Source organism: Phoca vitulina, unplaced genomic scaffold, assembly GCF_004348235.1.
Source record: "Phoca vitulina isolate PV1807 unplaced genomic scaffold, GSC_HSeal_1.0 scaffold23, whole genome shotgun sequence".
In the NCBI taxonomy this organism is placed as follows: domain Eukaryota; kingdom Metazoa; phylum Chordata; class Mammalia; order Carnivora; family Phocidae; genus Phoca; species Phoca vitulina.
In genome coordinates this window covers 14,614,297-14,636,545 of record NW_022589726.1, presented here as the reverse complement: position 1 = coordinate 14,636,545, position 22,249 = coordinate 14,614,297, and the positions used below count along the sequence as shown (strand labels likewise).

Genomic DNA, 22,249 nt, shown 5'->3' with positions numbered 1-22,249 from the left:
GGAGCTGGATCAAGAGCTGGAGAGAGGATCAAGAAGGGTATAAGATGGGACAGACTGTAATATATCTGAGTCCTGATGTTCCGTCACAAAATTATTCTCTTAAAGAATCATTAGCTAAATCCATATAAAGTAATGTTAAGACCCCCCAAGTCACACTAAGTGATAAAAGCAAGTTGCATTTGCCAAAATCTTTTTGAGTACTTTCTATGGCCTAGGTACTACTCTACGCATTTTAAAATGCAAACTTTCATTGAAATCTCATTCTTCAATAATCACAAATAGTAAAACATTTGTATATAAAAATGTTCACAAACATTATTTATAATAGAGAAAAATCTGGGAATAAATAGCCAATAGGAATAATTAAACTGATGACAAATTCAAACAAATGAATGGAAAGTTATTTTCATGATGTGTTTATAAATTTTTTTTTTAATGACAAGGGAACGATTTGTGATAGTCCAGACAAAAATCTTATGCAAAACTATATATACATTATGATATTAACTATAAGTATCTATGAAAAGATAATAGATTAAAAATATAACAAAAATTTAACAAGTATCTCTCTCTTAGGAATGAGATTACAGGTGATATTTATTTTCTTCTTTATATAGTTTTACTCATCCGCATTTTCTAAAATGTCTTTATTTTTTTTTTAAGATTTTATTTATTTTTGCAAGAGTGGGGGGGAGGGGCAGAGGGAGAAGCAGGGAGCCTGATGCAGGGCTCAATCCCAGAACCCTGGAACCATGACCTGAGTCAAATATAGATGCTTAACTGACTGAGCCACCCAGGCGCCATAAAATGTCTTTAATATCCACATATGGATTATCAGATATTTTTAAAATAGTCATTCTCATACTGAACTACATAAACTAAGAGATGACAATAATGAGAAAAATAGGCAACTGGGAATTTTCAGGTCCCTCCATGCTTAGTATATGGAGGCTTAACTGTGAGCTTTACAACAAAACAAACCCTTGAAAATTGAACTTAGGGTTAACTGAGAATATTAGCTATTCGCTGGGTCACATAACTAGGATGTGTTCAGATCTTCATAACTGCAAGCAAAGCAAGTCAAGAAGTTTTAAAATAAGAAGTATCGTAATTCCAATAAAAGTCCTCTAGTTCTTCTAGATTGCATCACATAAAAATTCAACCACAGCAGCCCCAAATAAACACTAAGGATACCTCTGGCTCTTACAATTTGTTCAACCAAAAAGAAGTTTAAATGCATGGACCCTGTTTGGGTCCATATTCCACAATTATAAAAAACGATACCTTGAAGACAATTGGAAAACCAAACATGAACTAGATTTTGTGGGGTTTTGTGGTTTTTTAAAAAAGATTTTATTTATTTATTTGACAGAGAGAGACACAGCGAGAGAGGGAACACAAGCAGGGGGAGTGGGAGAGGAAGAAGGAGGCTTCCCGCTGAGCAGGGAGCCCAATGCGGGGCTTGATCCCAGGATCCTGGGACCATGACCCGAGCTGAAGACAGACGCTTAACGACTGAGCCACCCGGGCGTCCCATGAACTGGGTTTTGAATGACATTAAGTATTACTGTTAATTTTGTGAAATATGAAAAGGTCACAGTGGTTTTTTTAAAAGTCCTTATTAGTTTTAGATGCATCCTGAATTATTTGCAGGTGAAATGACATATGTGGATTTGCTTTAAAATATTCCAACTTCAATAACAACAATAACAAAAAAAAGTGTGGGGGGAGATTGTGTTGAAACTGGATAGTGGATTCATGGTGGTTCATTAGACTATTCTCTATTGTATTTATGTTTAAATCTTCCATAAGAAAATTTCTCAATAGTTTACATGAGCGGGGATGATGAGGCTTTAAATTTCCAAGACATTTCCCACATCTGGATGGCAAATAAAACGACATCAAATGTCCAAAAATACAAAAATGAGATATAGAAAAGGAAGCTGCTGGTGATTCTGACAGGTAAACCTGCTTATGCAGTGAATAAGACATTCTCTGAACTAAGTCACAATTAAGACTAAAACACAATAGCATTCATTCATAACAACAGGACTAAAAAGAAACAGTAAGTAAGGTCTGTGGATGGTGAGTATTGAGGGAGTATGTGCTGTTTCTGCAGCACAAAGCAGAATTCAGATAAAGAAAATGTCAGTATTTCATTGTAGCACAACTTTTTACTACTCGCTAAGATATTTTCCTTGATGTAAAGCACAAGGACTAACAGTGACTGATTTGCTGGCTTTCTACTCACTAATCATGTAACTGGCAAACAGCTCTACCTCTTTAAACCTGACCTATAAAATGGGGATAACTAGACGTGCCTTGCAAGATATTACGAAAATTAGAAACAAATCGCTGGCACAAAACATGCAACTTAATAAGCTGCAGCTAGTATTATTATTACTGAGTTTAACAGGAAAAAAGAATATCCATTAGAGTCAGGAATGATAAAAAGAAGCTCACCATCACTGCCTCTATTCAATATTAAATTGGAGGGCTTAGAGAAAAGAAGTAGGATGCAAAAAAGGAAAAGAACTAGAAAGCAAGACAAAACTGTTCTAAATTTAGTAATGACCCTGCAGAATCCAAGAAAATCTAAGGACTAACCATTTAGCAGCAAAAAGAGCTCAGCTGAAATGAAAATCAATGTATTAAATCAACAGCGTATCTATATTCTAACAAAAATAGAAAAAGGGAACCCATATACAATAACAACCAATACTGCCTAGAGACAAATCAAACAAAAGATCTTTAATGAAAAGGTTATATAAAACACTACTGAAGGATATTAAAAACCCAAACAAATGGAGTTAGAGAAAATACCTCTGGCTATAAGACTCAATACTGCAAAAAAGCCAGTTCACTCCATGTTAATCTAAAAATTCAATGCAATTTACAACAAAAATGTCAATGGAGTCTAATAAAATGAACAGGTGGAGATTGCCCTACTAGTAGAGGCTTCTTAGACAGTAATTAAGACACGTGGAATGAATACTGACTGATTATTTGATGAAAGGTGAAATGAAACAGGGTCGCTTCTGTCAAGGGGTTTTAAAATGGCCCAGGGGGTCTCCCATCCAAGTACTAACCAGGCCCGACCCTGCTTAGCTTCTGGCCATTTAGGAGATGGACCTTATCATGTCCTCACCAGGTGGAACCATGAACTTTGAATTGAAACAAACTGTAAATATTCTAAGGACTCAGCCCAAACGCCTGCAACTTGGTACAGAAAGAGATTCTGCTTACTGAAAGCCTTAAGAACCAATTATTTTCAGCCAAAATTAGTTTTCTGCCAACATCAAACGAAATTCTTTGTAAACAATATATAAAAGCATTCCCTTTTGTCTTTATAAACTTTTTTTTTTTTAAGATTGTATTTATTTATTTGACAGAGAGAGACACAGCGAGAGAGGGAACACAAGCAGGGGGAGTGGGAGAGGGAGAAGCAAGCTTCCCGCTGAGCAGGGAGCCCGATGCGGGGCTCGATCCCAGGACCCTGGGATCATAATCTGAGCCAAAGGCAGACGCTTAACGACTGAGCCACCCAGGCGCCCCTGTCTTTATAAACTCTTGATTTTTGGGTTCCCTAAGGGGGGACTATTTGGGTTGCTGCCCAAATGTGTCTTCCCCAAACTGCCATTCTGAGACTCCAAATAAATGCTTTCGTTTTTATTAAAAAAAATATATGTGGAAATTGAGCAGACCAATGGAAAACAATAGAGATCATAGAACAAACCCACACATATCCAAAAACTTGATCACATTAGGAGACATAATTCATATTCAATAACAAATGTTTTAGAGCAACTAGTTCTCTATAGAGAAAAAAAGTCAGAACCCCACACAAACATAAATTCCATATGGATTAAAAACCTACATTTGAAAAGAAAATTCTTAACATTTCAGAAGCAAATATGCAAGACTCTTATGACCTCAGCATAATGAAGGACTTATTAGATAAGAACCAGAAGCAGAAACCAGAATAAAAAAAGACTGTAACTTTTGATGACTTTAAAATTTATAATTTAAAACTTAAAACTTCTATACAGTAAAAAATACAGGGTCCTGGAATGAGCCCTGCATCAGGCTCCCTGCTCTGCAGGGAGTCTGTGTCTCCCTCTCCCTCTGCCCCTCCCACCTGCCCTCTCTCTCTCTCTCTCTCTCTAATAAATAAAAATCTGTAAAAAAAATTGTGAAGTTAAAATATAAGCTATAGGGCGCCTGGGTGGCTCAGTCGTTAAGCGGCTGCCTTCGGCTCAGGTCATGATCCCAGAGTCCTGGAATTGAGTCCCACATCGGGCTCCCTGCTCAGCGGGAAGCCTGCTTCTCCCTCTCCCGCTCCCCGTGCTTGTGTTCCTGCTTTCGCTGTTTCTGTCTCTGTCAAATAAATAAAATCATAAAATCTTTAAAAAAATAAAATAAAATAAAAGCTATAGATTGGGAAAAAAATTATTTGAAACATACATATATGACAAATAATTGGTACCTGATATATACAAATAATTATAAAACAAAAAGAAAAAGATAACTCAATAGAAAAGTTGGCAAAGACTCGAAAGTAGAAACCCAAAAGGCCAATAATAAAAGAAGCTTATCTTCTACTAGTAATTAGGAAAATGCATACTAAGATGGGGAAATACCAGGTCACACCGAACAGACTATAAAAAAATTTAAGGGGTCGCCTCCTCTTGGTCCCATATTGAACTCGAGTTGGAAGAGGCAAGTCCGGTCTCAAAATGGAGGGCCATGATCCAAAGGAACCAGAGCAGCTGAGAGAACTGTTTATTGGTAGTTTGAGCTTTGAAACTACAGATAATAGTTTTAGAGAACATCTGAAAAATGGGGTACACTTACAGATTGTGTGGTGATGAGAGACCCCCAAACAAAACGTTCCAGGGGTTTTGGTTTTGTGACTTCCTCTTGTGTTGAAGAGGTGGATGCAGCAATGTTTGCCTGACCACACAGGGTTGATGGGCATGTAGTGGAACCAAAGAGAGGTGTTTCTAGAGAAGATTCTAACGGTGAAGAAAATTTTTGTTGGTGGTATTAAAGAAGATACAGAAGAATATAATTTGAGAAATTACTTTGAAAAGCATGGCAAGATTGAAACCACAGAAGTTATGAAAGACAGGCAGAGTGGAAAAAAGAGAGGATTTGCTTTTGTAACTTCTGATGATCATGATACAGTTGATAAAATTGTTGTTCAGAAATACCACACTATTAACGGGCATAACTGTGAAGTGAAAAAGGCCCTTTCTAAACAAGAAATGCAGTCTGCTGGATCACAAAGAGGTCACGGAGGTGGATCTGGCAACTTCATGGGTCATGGAGGAAACTTCGGTGGAAGAGGAGGCTATGGTGGCGGAGGTGGTGGCAGCAGAGGTAGTTATGGAGGAGGTGATGGCGGATATAATGGATTTGGAGGTGATGGTGGCAACTATGGTGGTGGTCCTGGTTATAGTAGTACAGGAGGCTACGGTGGTGGTGGACCAGGATATGGAAACCAAGGATGCGGATAGGAGGTGGTGGTGGAGGATATGATGGTTACAATGAAGGAGGAAATTTTGGAGGTGGTAACTATGGTGATGGTGGGAACTATAATGATTTTGGAAATTATAGTGGACAACAGCAATCAAATTATGGACCCATGAAGGGGGGCAGTTTTGGTGGAAGAAGCTTGGGCAGTCCCTATGGTGGTGGTTACGGATCCGGTGGTGAAGTGGTGGATATGGGTAGCAGAAGGTTCTAAAAAAATTCAGAAGAAAAGGGCTACGGTTCTTAGCAGGAGAGAGAGCGAGTTGTCAGGAAAGCTGCAGGTAACTTTGAGGCAGTCGTCCTAAATGCATTAGAGGAACTGTAAAAATCTGCCACAGAAGGAACGATGATCCATAGTCAGAATAGTTACTGCAGCTTAAACTGGAAACCCTTCTTGTTCAGGACTGTCATAGCCACAGTTTGCAAAAAGTGCAGCTATTAATGCAATGTAGTGTCAATTAGATGTACATTCCTGAAGTCTTTTATCTGTTGTAACTTTTTCTTTTTCTTTTTCATTACATCAGGTATATTGCCCTGTAAATTGTGGTAGTTGTACCAGGAATAAAAAATGAAGGAATTTTTAACTTAAAAAAAAAAATTTAAGGGGTGCCTGGGTGGCTCAGTCTGTTAAGCATCTGCCTTCAGCTTGGGTCATGATCCTGGGATCCTGGCATAGAGCACCACGGTGGGCTCCCTGCTCAGTGGGTAGTCTGCTTCTCCCTCTGCCCCTCACTCCCCGCTCGTGCTTGCGCTCTCTCTCTAGCAAAAATAAATAAATAAAATCTTAAAAAATTTTAAAAATTACAGCTTTACAACACTGCATACTGGTATGCCAATACACTGTTCATTTTTGTTGCTGAGCACTACACCATTGTATAAATAAACCACAATTTATTTATCTACTTACTGTTGATAATATCCAAGTTATCAGGGTTTCCAATTTTTAGCTATTACAAATAGAGCTGGTATAAACATTCACGTACAAGTCCTGATGTGGACATATGGATCCATTTCAGAGGTGAAATGGCTGTCATTATGATAAACGTATGTTTAATTAAAAAAAAAAAATCAAATTGTTTCAAAGTGGTTTCACCATCTTACATTCCTATCAGTAATACATGAACTCCCGTTGCTCCACATCCTCACTAGCATTTGATTTCATCACACTTTTTCAAGATCAGCCATGCTAAATAGTTCTGTAGTGGTACCTTATGGTTTTCATTTGCATTTCCCTAATAACTGATGTTGAACATCTTTGCCAACCCCATATCTTCTTTAGCGAAGAGTCTGTTCACATCTCTTCCCCATTTTTAAACCGGGTTGTCTTCTTATTGTTGAATTATGGCATTCTTCATATATCCCACACTCAAATTATTTTCTTAAACTTCTATTTTCTGCTAGGCTTTTTTTTTTTTTAAGAATAAGCTCTATGCCCAACATGGGGCTTGAACTCATGACCCTGAGATCAACAGTCACATGCTCCACCAACTGAGCCAACCAGGCACCCCTACTCTGTCTTTTTAAAAGAGAAATTTTATTTTGATGAAATCATTTTTTTTCTTTTATACTTTGTGCTTTTTGTGTTTAACTTATGAAATCTTTCTCTAATCTATGATCACAATGATTTTCTCAGACGTTTTCTTCTAGAATTTAATTTTAGCCCTTACATATAAGTCCATGATCCATCTGAGTTAATTTTTGATGATGTGAAGTAAGGTTGGAGGTTTTTTTGTTGTTTTTTTAATGTGGTGAAGGATAGCAGAATTTGCCACCTCACATATGCCACTTTGGCATAGGATTATTTTGAGCAGAATGAAATTAAGAAGCAGATAAAAGAAAAGCTCTCTGCCCTCCCTCTATTTGCCTGAAAGCAGGACATAAATTTACAAAGGTATCCTCCTTCCCTCTTCACCAGTAAGGACAAAAGTTAATCATAGGAGACAAACCTTATCAGCCTGGAGATGGCACCAGAGGGTTCTACATAACAAACTTTACTAGCTAGTCTTTATCTACCATTAATTTCACATATATTGCCTTCCCACAATTTGCCACCCCTAGACACTCAAGGTCTTTTTCCTTTGTCTTATCACTTCTCTAAAAATTTGTTAGGATGCTACCTATATAACTTTATTTTTTTTTTTAAGATTTTATTTATTCATTTGAGAGAGAGAGAGACCGAGCACAAGCAGGGGGAGAGCCAGAGGGAGAGGGAAAAGCAAACCCCCTGCTGAGCTGGGAGCCCAACGTGGGGATCGATCCCAGGACCTCAAGATCATGAGCTGAGCCGAAGGCAGATGCTCAACCATCTGACCACCCAAGCACCCTATATAACCTAACTTTTAACCAGACCTTTGAGTTACTCATCCAGGCATTTCTCTCATATATATATAAATATGAAATATATATGTCAATAAACTTGTTTTCTCTTGTTAATCTGTCTTGTTACAGAGACCCAGCTGGGAACCTAGAATAGAAGGAAAAAAGACTTTTCTTCCTTTATAATGTTTATCTGATTAAGGACCACTTATTAAAGTTTTCCTTTTCCCACTTAAATGCCTTGAGATAATCATGTTACTTTCTTTTCTAGTCTGTTAATACGTGTGAATTACACTGTTTGAATTTTGAAAGCTGAACCAACCTTGAATTGTTGAGATAAACCCTACTTGGTCATGATGTATTGTCTTTTATAGAAATTACTGATTTCAGGGTGCCTGGGTGGCTCAGTCGGTTAAGCGTCTGCCATCGGCTCAGGTCATGGTCCCAGGGTCCTGGGATCGAGTCCCGCATCAGGCTCCTTGCTCTGCAGGGAGTCTGCTTCTCCCTCTCCTCTCCACTTGTGCTCTTACTATCTCTGTCTCTCTCTCTCAAATAAATGAATGAAATCTAAAAAAAAAAAAAAAGAAATTAATGATTTCAATTTACTAAAATTTTGTTAAAGATTTTTGCATCTGTGTTCATACTAAATATTAGCATGTCATTTTCTTATGTCTTTGGTTTTGGTGTCAGGGTAAGGTTGGGCTCATAAAATGAGTGGGGAAGTGTTCCCTCCTCTTCTAAGTTCTTCAAAAGTTTATGTAAAAATGGTACATTAATTCTTCCTTAAACTGTTGGTAGACTTCAGCAGTGAAGCCATCTGAGCCTGGAGTTTCCTCTGTAGGAAAGTTTTAAACTACATTTCAATTTATCTAATAGATATAGACCTACTCTGGTTATCTGTTTCTTTTTGATTGAGCTTTATCAGTTTGTGTCTTTCAAAGAGCTTGTGCATTTAATGTAAATTGTCAAATTTACTGGCATAGAATGGTTTGTGGTACTTATCTTTATAATGGCTGTAGAATCATCACTCATGTCCTATTTCTCATTCCTGATACCAGTAATGTATTCTCTCTTCCTTGTCTAAACCTGGCTAAAAGTTCATCAATTTTGTTAATCATTTTAAAGAACCAGCTTTGTGGGGCACCTAGTTGGCTCAGTCAGTAAAGCATGAGACTCTTGGGGGGCGGGGGGGAGTCGTGAGTTCAAGTCCCATGTTGGGTGTAAAGCTTAGGGAGGAAAGGAGGGAGAGAGAGAAAGAGGAAGAAACAGAGAAAGATGGGACTCCTGGGTGGCTCAGTTGGTTGAGTGTCTGCCTTCGGCTGGGGTCATGATCCCGGAGTCCTCGGATCAAGCCCCGTGTCAGGCTCCCTGCTCAGCGGGAAGCCTGCTTCTCCCTCTCCCTCTGCCACTCCCCCGCTTATGCTCTCTCTCTCTCTCTGTCAAATAAATAAATAAAATCTTAAAAAAAAAAAAAAGGAAAGAGAGAGAAAGAAAGAAAGAAATCAGCTTTTGGTTTCACTGATAATATCTACTATTTTTCTGCTTCTTAATTCAATGATTTTTGCTCTGATCTTCACAGTTCCCTTTCCTCTGCTTATGTGGACTTAAGTTCCCTTTTCTTTGTCTCATTTCTTAAAATGGAAGCTTAGGTCAATAATTTGAAATCTTTCTACTTATAATATATGCATTTAATGTTCTAAATTTCCTTTATAATGTTATAAATTTCCTTTTAAGTACTGCATTAACTGAATCTCACAAGTTCTGCTATGTCATGTTCTCATTTTCATTCTTTAAAAAAATTTTCTAATTTTCTAAAATTTTCTTATTCTTTGACCGATGTCTAATACAGATTATGTTTAATTTCCAAATATTTTGGAGTTTTCAGATATTCTTCTGTTACTGATTACTAATGTAATCCCTTTATGATAAAAGAACATACTTTGTAAGGTGCCTGGGTGGCTCAGTCATTAAGCATCTGCCTTCGGCTCAGGACATGATCCCAGGATCCGGGGATCGAGCCCCACATCGGGCTCCCTGCTTGGCAGGAAGCCTGCCTCTCCCTCTCCCACTCCCCCTGCTTGTGTTCCCTCTCTCACTGTCTCTCTCTGTCAAATAAATAAATAAAATCTTAAAAAAAAAACTGTAAAATTTAAACTTATTGAAATTTCTTTTATGGCCCAGAATATGGTCTATCTTGGTTAATATTCTATGAACACTAGCAAAGAATACTATCATACCATTGTTGGGTAGAGTGGTCAGCAAATGTCAACAAGGTCAAGTTATTTACTGATTTTTTTGTCTAAGTGTTCAATCAAATATTGAGAAAGTACTGTTGAGATCTCCAACTATACTGAGTTCTCTATTTCTTTCAGTTTTATTACTTTTTTTTTTAAGATTTTATTTATTTATTTGAGAGAGAGAGAATGAGAGAGAGCACATGAGAGGGGGGAGGGTCAGAGGGAGAAGCAGACTCCCTGCCAAGCAGGGAGCCCGATGCGGGACTCGATCCAGGGACTCCAGGATCATGACCTGAGCCGAAGGCAGTTGCTTAACCAACTGAGCCACCCAGGCGCCCTCAGTTTTATTACTTTTTGCTTCATAAATCTTGAAGTTCTGTTATTAAATGCATAAACATTTATGATTGTTAGTCTTCTTAAAGAACTGACCCCATTTTCATCATGAAATCACTCTCCATATCCATGGTACTATCCCTTACTGTGAAATCTACTTTGTCTAATATTAATATAGTAACTCCTCCTTTCTTCTGATTAGTGTTCCCATAGTATATCTTTTTCCATCCTTGTACTTTTAGTCTAAATGTGTCTTTAAATGTACTTAATGTGGGTTTCTTGTAAATAGCACCATAACTAGGTCTTGCTTTTAAGTGCAATCTGACAATTTTCACCTATTAATTGCAGTGTTTAGATCATTTGCATTTAATGTGATTATTTATATGGTTGGATTTAAGTCAACCATCTTGCTATTTGATTTCTACTTGTCCAATCTGTTCATCTTACCCTTTTTGGATGTCTTTTAGATTAATTAAGCATTTTATGATTCAATTATCTCCTTTCATGGGCTTATTAATTATACCTCTTTGCTTTTTTTTTTAAGTGGTTTCTTTAGGATTTAAGGTATAAATCTTTAACATATCACAGTCTATCTTCAAATAATATACCATTTTGCATACATTGTAAGAACTTTAGAATGGGGCGCCTGGGTGGCTCAATCGGTTAAGCAACTGCCTTCGGCTCAGGTCATAATCTCAGGGTCCTGGGATCAAGCCCCACATCCAGCTCCCTGCTCAGCAGGGAGTCTGCTTATCTCTCTATGTCTGTCCCTCCCCACTGCTCGTGCTCTCTCCCTCTCAAATAAATAAATAGAATCTTAAAAAAAATAAAAATTAAATTAAATTTTAAAAAGAACTTTAGAATAGTATACTTCCATTTTACCTCTCCCAACCTTCTGGGCAATTGTTGTCATACATCTTACTTCTACACATCTTATAAATCCCACAATACAGTTTTATTATTTTTGTTTTAAACAGTTATCTTTTTAAATGGCTTTTTCCGGATAAAAGAACTAGTAATAGTTTCTATATAGACTTTTTTTTTAAGATTTATTTATTTATTTTAGAGAGGAGTGGGGCAGAGGGAGAGAGAGAGAATCTTAAGCAGACTCCATGCTGAGTGCAGAGCCTGACTCCAGACTTGATCTCACAACCCTGAGATCATGACCTGAACCAACAGCAAAAGCTTAATGCTTAACCAACTGCACCACCCAGGTGCCCCTCTATATAGATTTCTGATTCTCTTCATTTCTTTAATGTAGATCTAAGTTTCCATCTGATATAATTTTCTCCTGCAATTAACATTTCTTGTAGTCATAGCTTGATGGTGACTAATTCTATTAGCTCTTGTATATTTTAAAAAGCTTTATTTCATCTTTATTATTTTTACTGTGATAAAATTCATATACCATATAATTCACCCATTTGAAGTCCACAATTCACTGGCTTTTAGTGTATTCAGAGTTGTGCTTCCACCACCAAAATCAATTTTAGAACATTTTCATCACCCCTAAAAGATACCCTATACCTATTAGCAATAACTCCCCATTTTCTCCCAATCCTCAGTCATAAGCAACCATAAATGTACTTTCTGACCCTAGAGATTTGCCCATTCTGCACATTTTCCTCTTCAATTTTTTTTTAAAGATTTTATATATTTATTCCACAGAAAGAGACACAGTGAGAGAAGGAACACAAGCAGGGGGAATGGGAGAGGGAGAAGCGGGCTTCCTGGCTGAGTAGGGAGCCTGATGTGGGGCTCGATCCCAGGACCCTGAGATCATGACCTGAGCCGAAGCAGATACCCAATGACTGAGCCACCCAGTCGCCCCCCTCTTCAATTTTTTAAAGGCATTTTTCACTGCATATACAATTCTACGTTTATAGGCTTTTTCATTTAGCACTTTAATGTTACCACTCTAGTAACTTCTGACTTGCAATGATTCTAATGAAAAGTTTGCCGTAATTCTTACCTTGTGTATTAGTCAGGGCTGCCATAACAAAATACCACAGATGAGATGGCTTAAACAACAAAAATCTACTTTCTCACAGTCTGGAGGTTAGAAGTCCATGATCAAAGTGTTGACAGGTTTGGTTTCTCCTGATGCCTCTCTCCTTGGCCTGCAGATGGCCACCTTCTCACTGGGTCTTCATGTGGTTTTGTCTCTATACACTCATGCCCCTGTTGTCCCTTTATGTTTTCACATTTCTTCTTCTTATAAGGACACTAGTCCTTATAATCCAATCCAGATTAGGGCCCACCCTAACAGCCTCATTTTTTAAAAGATTTTCTTTTTTAAAGTAATTTCTACATCCAAAAGAGGGCTCAAACCTATAACCTCAAGATCAAGAGTCACACGCTCTACTAAGCCAGCCAGGCTCCCCCTTAACATTAATCATCGCTTTAAAGACCTTTCTCCATGTACAGTCACATTCTGAGATAACTGGGGGTTAGGATTTCAACATACAAATTTGGGGGGACACAATTCAGACCATAATCCCTCTGTATATAATGTAGGTTCTTTTCTCTGTCTCCTTTGGGGACTTCCTCTTTTTTCACTAGTTTGAGGCAATTTGATTAAGATGAATCTTGGTATAGCTCTCTTCATGACTGTTCTTTTTGGATTCTCATGGATCTAAGCATCTCAAGGAACCTAAAACAGAAAAAGTCATGAAGAGAACTACACCAAAGCATATCATAATCAAATTGCTTAAAACCAGTGATGAAGAAAAAATCTTAAATGAGCTTTTTGGATCTATGAGTTTACAGTTTTCATTAAATTTAGAAAATATTCAGCCATTATTTCTTCAAATATTTTTTGCTGTCCCCACCCCTATATTCCTGAGACTCCAATTACTTGTATTCTTAAGACTGCTTGATGTTGTCCCACTGTTTACTTATTATTTACTTATCACTGCATATTTATATTTTCAATCTTTTTCTTATATTTCATTTTGTTTTACTAATTTTTTTTTTTAAGTAAGCTCAATACCCAATGTGGGGCTTGACTCACAACCCCAAGATCAAGAGTCACATGCTCTACCGAGTTGGCCAGGTACCCCACTTATATTTCATTTTGGATGTGTCTTTTCTCTTTTCTTTTTTTTGTCCCGCTGAGCAGGAAGCCTGATGTGGAACTTGATCCCAGATCCCAGGACCCTGGAATCATGACCTGAGCCAAAGGCAGACGCTTAACTGACTGAGCCACCCAGTTGTCCCTGGAGGTTTGATTTGGGTCATTTTTATATCTTCCATGTCTCTACTTAAAAGCTCAATCTTTCTTTCAGTTCTTTGAACATTTGGAACAGTTGTAACTGTTACAATGTCCTTGTCCACTAATTCTATCATCTGTGTAATTTCTAGGCCTACTTCTATTGACTGGTTTTTCTCCTCCATATAAACTGTATTCTGTGCTTCTTTTATATGCCTGATAATTTGTGATTGGATGCCAAATGTCGTCAATTTTGCATTCTTGGCTGGTGTTTTTTTTTTTTGTCTTTAATTTTGAGCTTTGTTTTAGGAATTCCTGACTTAGAAGCAATTTCATCTTTCTGAGGCTTGCTTTTATGCTGTTAGGCAAATCCAAGGTAAATCCTTTAGATTAGGGCTAATTTGACTGCTTTACTGAGGCTACGCCCTTCTAAGGCCTCCATTCAATGTCCCAGGTGTTAGAAGGTGTTTCTGCTCTGGTTAGTAGAAACACAACATATTTGTGGCCCTGTATTCCAGGGACTGTTCTGCCTAATGCTTTCTAGTGGTCTTTTTCTGGCCTTGGGTTAATTTCTTCACTATTCATAAACTGATTAGCACTCAACTAACAAGTCTAAGATGGTAAAATCCAATAGAACTTTCTGCAATGATGAAATTGTGGCAACTGAGCATTCTATGTATCAGTGCAACTGAAGAACTGAATTTTTAAATATCCACACGAGGTTAGTAGCTACTGTACTGGACAGTTCAGATTTAGGGTAAACTTCTACAAATTTCTGGAGCTCTCTCTTTTTTGTGTGAAGCTTTCTTCTGTCAAATACTCTGCCCACAAATTCTAGCTGATCTGGCTTCTCTGAACTTTTACTTCTGTCTCCTCAAATGTGGGAGACTGCCAGCTCTGTTTAGGTATCTCTTCTCATCCAAATGTCTAGAAACTTTCATCAGATGGGGCCATCACAGTGATCAACTTGTTTCCCTTCTCTGAGGTTTCACTGGTCTGCTGCACTACCCTTTGTCCAATGTCTAAAACAGTTTTAAAAATATATTTTGTCCAGTTATTCATTTTTTTTTATTTGTTTAAGGCAGAGGCATAAATCAACTTCTTGCTCCTCCACCATGACCAGAACTGTAAGTTCCCTTCCACTGAGTTTTTAACTTTGAATTATTATTATTTTTATTTCTGTGGGTCTGAATCACTTGTTTCTGCTGATTTTTGTTTGTAATGACTTGAGATATTATTATATTACTCTTATTAGCTCTTATTTGTTGGCAATCTATCTTTAGGAATTCTCTGAAGCTAGGATTGAGGTATGTTCCACCAGGGATGATCTGAGTTTGCTTCTCTCAGGTGCCTAGGAGCATTATCAACTTGGATCTCCATTTAAAAAAAAAAAAAATCAATTTATACATATTAAACTTTCTGATCAAAAAACAAATTTGCATGGCTCAAAAAAATTTAAATTAGTTCCCTTTCCCTTCCTCTTAGTTGGGGCCAAAGATTGAACTAGCATAGTGTGTAATAAAGGACTTAACCTTGGCCAAAGACAGGTCTGGTCTTTGCCCTCAGCTCCCTAGAAGTAAACCTAAACTGCAGAAATGCCTGTTGTTAAAAGTTTTTGTTTACTGAGGGCTTTGAGCTGTGCCAGAGGGTCTAACAATGTGATTTATAGTGGGGACTATGAGTCACACAGGATCAGCACAACTTCAGGAGGGGTTAGAGACTGAGGTCAGCTACGTTGGCAATCAAACATATCTACATGATGGAGTCCCAAAAAAAACTTGACACCAAGCCTCGGGTGAGCTTCTCTGGTTGGCAGTACTCTATGTGTATTGTCACACACCACTGCCAGGCAGAGTTAATGCTGTCCCTGACTCCACTAGGAGAGGACAAACAGAAGCTGAGCATTTGGAACCCTGCTAGACTCTGCCTCATGCATCTATTCTGTTGGCTGATTTTAATCTGTATCCTTTTGCTTGAAATAAACTGTAACTTTGAGTGTAACAGCTTTTATTGAGTTCTATAAATCCTTCTAGCAAAGTACTGAACCCAAAGGTGGTCTGGGGGACCCTCAAACTCTACAATGGTGCCAGAAGTAAAGCTGGATTTAGGGACTGTTTCCTACGTTTGCACAGTCAGCAGCACTAGGACTGAAGATTCAGGGGTATGGCTGAGGAGGAGCAAAGAAGGCAATACAAGTGGCCAGGAGACTGATTTCATACAAAAGGATTGGGCAAATAAGTAGTCTCAAGTAGCATTCCTCCTAGCCTTCCCTCAAGAACGTTCATGCTATCTACCCCTACCTTAACACTACCAAGTAATCTAAAAAATGTCAGAAAAATGAAACATAACTCTACTCTTAAAGGTCTAGATCTGAATTAAGATCTCTAAGATAAACTCAACTCTAATACACAATGTCATGGGGGGTTGGAAATGGAGGTTAACAGCCCAGCAGATAATATGCAATTTTGGTTCTGAATGTCAAGACTTTTACAGTAAACTAAGGTGAACTCAAATTTATTAAGGATGCACAACACCACCATCAGACAGTCAGGGATAGACTTCTGCTCAAGTAAACCATCCTCCCAGCATGCCAATAATAAATATGCTCTAACTTTGTTAGGCAGACAAAATTTGGATGGTTATTTCAGAAACCAAGTATGTCTTTCTGGATTTTCAATTTTTAGTCTGTGTCATTTTAGTCTCCAAAGTATAATTCCAAGTAAGACTATAAAGTATTAGTATTCTTACCATTCTAAAATATACAAAATAGAGAATCCCCAATACTTAGGATCCCTCTTTCCCTACACTGATATCCTATTATCCAATGAGTCAGCCTTCTGGTAAGGCAGGTAGCTGACTACCATGTGCCAAGAGCAGTTAGAAACAGTTCAAAGATTTCACAGAAAGGAAGATAATTGGGGGCGCCTGGGTGGCTCAGTCGGTTAAGCGTTTGCCTTCGGCTCAGGTCATGATCCCAGGGTCCTGGGATCAAGCCCCTCGTCAGGCTCCCTGCTCAGTGGAGAGCCTGCTTCTCCCCCTCCACCCCTCCACCCCCTCCCCCTCCTCTCATGCACTCTATCTCAAAAAAATAAATAAAATCCTTAAAAAAAAAAAAAAAAAAGGAAAGGAAAATGATTGTTCTTGCCCTTACAATTTAAATCAGTAATTTAAAGATACATATGTGAAATTAAAAACCAACAGAAATTCAAAATAATGAGAAAAACAAGTCCATTTACCTCTGATTTTCCTCTAAGATTAGACCTCCTTGAACGCAGGGATTGTGTTTTAAATCATCAGCAACTTGAAAACAGAAGGTTCAGGACGCCTGGGTGGCTAAGGCCGGTTGAGTGCCCGACTCCTGATTTCAGCTCAGGTCATGATCTCAGGGTCATGAGATCAAGCTGCACAAGGGGCTCCACGCTCAACGGGGAGTCTGCTTGAGATTCTTTCTCTTCTCCCTCTCCCTCTGCCCCTCCCCGCTCTTGCACACATGCATGCTCTCTTTCTCTCTCTCAAATAAATAAATAAATAAAAAGAAAATAGAAGCCTCAAAAATACAAAAATTAAGAGTACAAATTTATAAGAGCTGGGTAGCTTGAGTCATGGACAGTTTCCTAAACAATGTTAATTCTGCCCTGGATTTTTCAAGGAAGGTGGAAATGTATTGGCAAAGAGAGTTGAAGATAACTTGAGGGAGAGCAAAAGCACAAGGGAAAGATAGTATATTTAGTCTAGTTCAACTTGGCTGACTCAGTCCAAAGAAATGAGTTTAATGAACTATCAGAATAGTCAGTGAGTGGGGCTGTCCTAAGGTCCTGCTGAAAAATGTGGGATTTATGCAACTGAGAGCCAGTATCACAGGGGACTGAAATGATAATGATGATAATAACTGGAATCACTGAGCAGTGAGGCCAGTTTCTCAGCCAGTAGTACTGACCAAAAGTAGCAAAAGAGGCCAAAAACCTTGTTCTGGTTCAGAATATAGAAGTATTTCAGGGTCCCCTGGCTGGCTCATTCAGTTGAGCATCGGATTTTGGCTCAGGTCATGATCTCAGGGTCATGGATCAAGCCCTGAGTCAGGCTCCCTGCCCAGTGCAGAGTCTGCTTGAGATTCTCTCCCTCTGCCTCCCTCTCCCCTGCTGCTCCTCCCCCTGCTCGTGCTCTCTCTCTCTAAAATAAATAAATAAAATCTTTTTTAAAAAAAGGTATTTCATCACTGGTGCAAGAATAGGACTCAAATCTATACCATTACTTTTTTTTTTTTCTTCAAGGTACAAGCAAACTCAGTGATGGCTAACAGGGTTAGGGGGGACAAACATGGTTTTTCTTCCCCAGTGCCCAAATGATTGACAGCCATCCCCCTTCTACATATAGTGATGTGAAAAGGGAAAATATATATATTTTTAAAGATTTATCTATTTGAGAGAGACAGAGAGATAGCATGTCCCAAGCAGACTCCACACTCAGTGCAGAGCTCGACCTGGGGCTCAATCCCACACCCTAGGATCACAACCTCAGCCAAAAATCAGTCGGGCATTCAACCAACTGAGCCACCCAGGCACCCCGTGGAAAATATTTTTAAAAGTAAGGAACACACAAGAAGTGGTATACTCATCTATCAAAGAGGAAAAAAAGCAATGTCAAGAAAAATATTTTCATGAAAGACAGGATGCAAGGAAAAAAAACACAGGATGAAGACAAAAGAGAAACATCAGTTCTGATGCACCAGAAAACAGAGAAGAGAAGAAATATCATTCAAAATAATTGCCTCAATTTTAGATTTTGCCATCCTTCTTCCAAGCCTACAGTCTGTAAGAAGGTGAGAGAACAGGCAATGAGAAGAAAAATTCCCAAACAAAATAAACAAATGCCCCATATCCCAAGACCAGAGATTTTTAGTGCCCCCAAGTATCTGGATTATATTTATAATGAAACTGAATCTTGATTTAATGCTGTGCTTTTCATAGGGATTCTTCCCTCATCTCTCCTAAAAATGCAACAATTACCATAAGAACATAAAATAAACATTATCACAAAAATCAGCATAACACAATCTCTGAGTAGACTCTAAGCAAAGAACAGGGGATAGCTTCTATCTTTCCCACTGATGCCAAAACAAAATAACAATAACCAAAAAAGTCTGAATGCTCTTACATGATATCACAGATTGTGGCCTGTTCCCTGCCTTACAGCCTTCCCAGAATGGACCAGTGGGATTTAACATGAACCAAATCTGTCAACCAAGCTGAAGACAGACATGTGAGTTCTAATGAGCAGTGGTGAAAAACATACTGCTCCATTCGGCTCCAAACAATGATAAATAATTCAGGAAAAGAACTGTTGCATACAGAGCATAGCAGGAGGATTTAAAAATAGACCATAGGCTACAGAACCTAGGTAGGGGAATCAGGAGTCAGAGAAAATGGATTTATGTCAACAAATTCCCGAGCCCTTGCAGTACAGGATGCTGCTGAAACTGCCACTCAAAATGGATGCCAGAATTCTAGTGTGCTTTTTTAAAAAAACAAGTATTTTTCAGGAACTTGGCAAATTTGGTAATGAGAACTAATAAGCAATAGCACTATTTGGCAATAGTAGATATCACAGAAAAAGCATATCAAAATGACACAGGGAAGACATGTTCTTCAGAAAAAATTATGAGGTTGGGGCGCCTGGGTGGCTCAGTCAGTTAAGCGTATGACTCTTGGTTCTGGCTCAGGTTGTGATCTCAGGGTCGTGAGACTGAGCACAAATCAGGCTCTGTGCTCAGCATGGAGTCTGCTGGAGATTCTCTCCCTTTCCCTCTGCCCCTTCCCCTGTGCGTGCTCTCTTTCTAAAATAAATAAGTAAATAAATAAAATCTGAAAAAAATTAGAAGGAGGTTAAAATTCTATTTTCTGTACCACCAAGTTCTAGGTCTAAAATCAATTTGGACTTGGGGCGCCTGGGTGGCTCAGTCGTTAAGCATCTGCCTTCAGCTCAGGTCATGATCCCAGAGTCCTGGGATTTAGCCCCACATCGGGCTCCCTGCTCAGCATGAAGCCTGCTTCTCCCTCTCCCACTCCCCCTGCTTGTGTTCCCTCTCTCGCTCTGTCAAATAAATAAAAAAAAAAATCTTTAAAAAAATAAAAATAAAATAAAATCAATTTGGACTTTTACTTACTAATTATGCCTCTAGTATCAAGGGTACATAGCACTCAAGATTTTTCTATTCCTTTTTTCACCTTGAACAGATCCAATCATGCAATACATGCAAACACAAGATTCTCACCTGTTAATAAAAAGAGTAGCTTGAACACTGAACAGAAACCATGATTATGTTCTCACCAGATTTATTTATTTATTTTTAAAGATTTTATTTATTTAAGAAAGAGTGAGTGAGAGAGCACGAGGAGGGGCAGAGGGAGAAGGAGAAGCAGACTCCCTGCCAAGGAGGGAGCCGGACGTGGGGCTTAATCCCAGGACCCTGGGATCATGACCTGGGCCAAAGGCAGATGCCCAACTGACTGAGCCACCCAGCCACCCCTGTTCTCACCAGACTTAAATTAAATTCTGCGTCTGACAGAATTGATTGAGTCTGTAATTAGATGAAGACAGTCCAAGATCCTGGGTTCATGTAGATGGTGAAGGTTTCAACATACTCAAGAGTGCTTCAAGTGGGACATCTGACAAATAGTGTGGCTGGACTGTCAATCTTAAGACTGGTGTCTTGAGGACCATAAGAATGACCAGAACCCAGATGTACTCTAAATACTCAACAATGTATGTAATGAAGAAATAATATTCTATATCCAAACTGCATTTCCCCACAGCCAGTCTCTTCATATGCTCGAGATCAATTTCAGAAAACTGAAAATTTTAAGACCATACAATGATGCCTACACTACCTATAATGTGTGATATAAAATACCAAATAAACCATAATCTGGTTCTTTTATATACTGCTTTATCCTAACTAAGTAAAACAGGACTGAAGAAATTCTTGTTCAGTATAAACTACAGACCATTACATAAATAGACGAAAATGCTTATGCCTCACCTTTTTTTAGAAGAAAAATAGGCCATGTCTCCTCATAACTGTGCCATTCAACTTAAACTACACAAAGACCAGAATGCACTTGTAATAAGATGAAGACTTTTTTTCAATTCTTAAATTCTCTAGTTTCTAAGTGTAAACAATAAATAACATTTTCAAAAGACTGGCTCATTTAAAAGATGGTCCATCCTAAAGCACTTCTCCAGGCATGACATAATGTGGTCAGATCAGCTGTTTTCCATCCCTGCTCCACTCAACAGACAGTAAGCCAACACTTCCTCTCTCTGTAAATCCAGGCTTTCTTACTGTTGACAACAGACAGTATGGTCAGATAGACCTGGATTTGAGTCCTGGTGCTAGTACCACCCTTGGTTATAGTAAAGGAACACTACTCTGGGACAGATCCACTCTAACCCTCTTCTGACCTGCCTATCCCTTTAGGGCTAGATGTTCATGGGACCAAGTGGACATATCTACCTGAAGCCCCTGACTCTACCACCCCCCAACTATGGTCTGGATCCCAGAATTCCCTGCCCAAGCAGTTCTGAGCCCACTTCCAAGGACTTCAGTGGATCTCCTCTCAAACTCTGTCCTGCCATAGACAATACCCACTGTTGTACACATTCCATGGTCTGAATCATGGCCAAGGGACAGATGATGAGAGGGTGAGGATGGAGACTAGACTTAGAGGGTATCCCCGCACTATCCCATCCTGTCTCAGAACTTTGAGGAGTCCGAGAATTCTGGCCTTCTAGGTCACTAGGAAAACATATGTCTAAGAAGTAGGGGACATTTTTCTCTTAACAGTTTTTTAAATCTTGACTTATAACTTAAATATATAGATATACAGAAATTGTGCTTCCATTCATGCTCTTGCCCTGAAATTGTTAGGAGCAGGCCTACCTAGTCCTATCATATACCAGCTATGTGATCTGATTAGTTTGCTTTTGTTTTTGTTTTGTGTTGTTTTTTTTTTAATGTGATCTGATTTGTAACCACCTCTGTAAACTTCACTTTACTGACCCATAAAATAATCTCCTTCAGGGCGCCTGGGTGGCTCAGATGGTTAAGCGTCTGCCTTCGGCTCAGGTCATGATCTCAGGGTCCTGGGATCGAGTCTCGCATCGGGTTCCCTGCTCAGTGCAGAGCCTGCTTCTCCCTCTCCCTCTGCCACTCCCTCTGCTTGTGCTCTTCTGTCTATCTCTCTGTCAAACAAATAAAATCTTTAAAAAAAAAAAAATAATAATCTCCTTCATAGATTTTAATGTGATGAAATAATTTTCAAAATAATTTTGCAGGGTGCCTGATGAACAGCAAATCTGAGAGAAACTGAAGCTATTACTATATGCTCTGCCATCACTCTTCTCCCTAGTATGGGCAAAAAAGGGACCAAAAGGGCAAAAAGTAGGGCCAATTTCAGAAAAAGTACAATAAAACAGCCATTTGTGGGTCTCATTTTAGGGATTTCTGTCATTGATTCCATGGAGGTCTGATAGTATTGGTTGTTATTTTTCTTACAACCATTTCTCCCATTAAAATGTAAGCTTTATTTTCTGTAATTATATAGGAAGATGAATGCTA

At 38.6% G+C, this 22,249-nt stretch overlaps 1 protein-coding gene and 1 pseudogene across 4 annotated transcripts in view; one reads left to right on the top strand and one right to left on the bottom strand.

Moving 5' to 3' along the window:
* R3HDM2 (R3H domain containing 2) overlaps positions 1-22,249 on the bottom strand; it is a 153,818-nt gene that overhangs the window by 71,140 nt on the left and 60,429 nt on the right. The gene's annotated exons all lie outside the window — the stretch shown is intronic.
* LOC116642532 lies at positions 4,550-6,165 on the top strand (annotated as a pseudogene).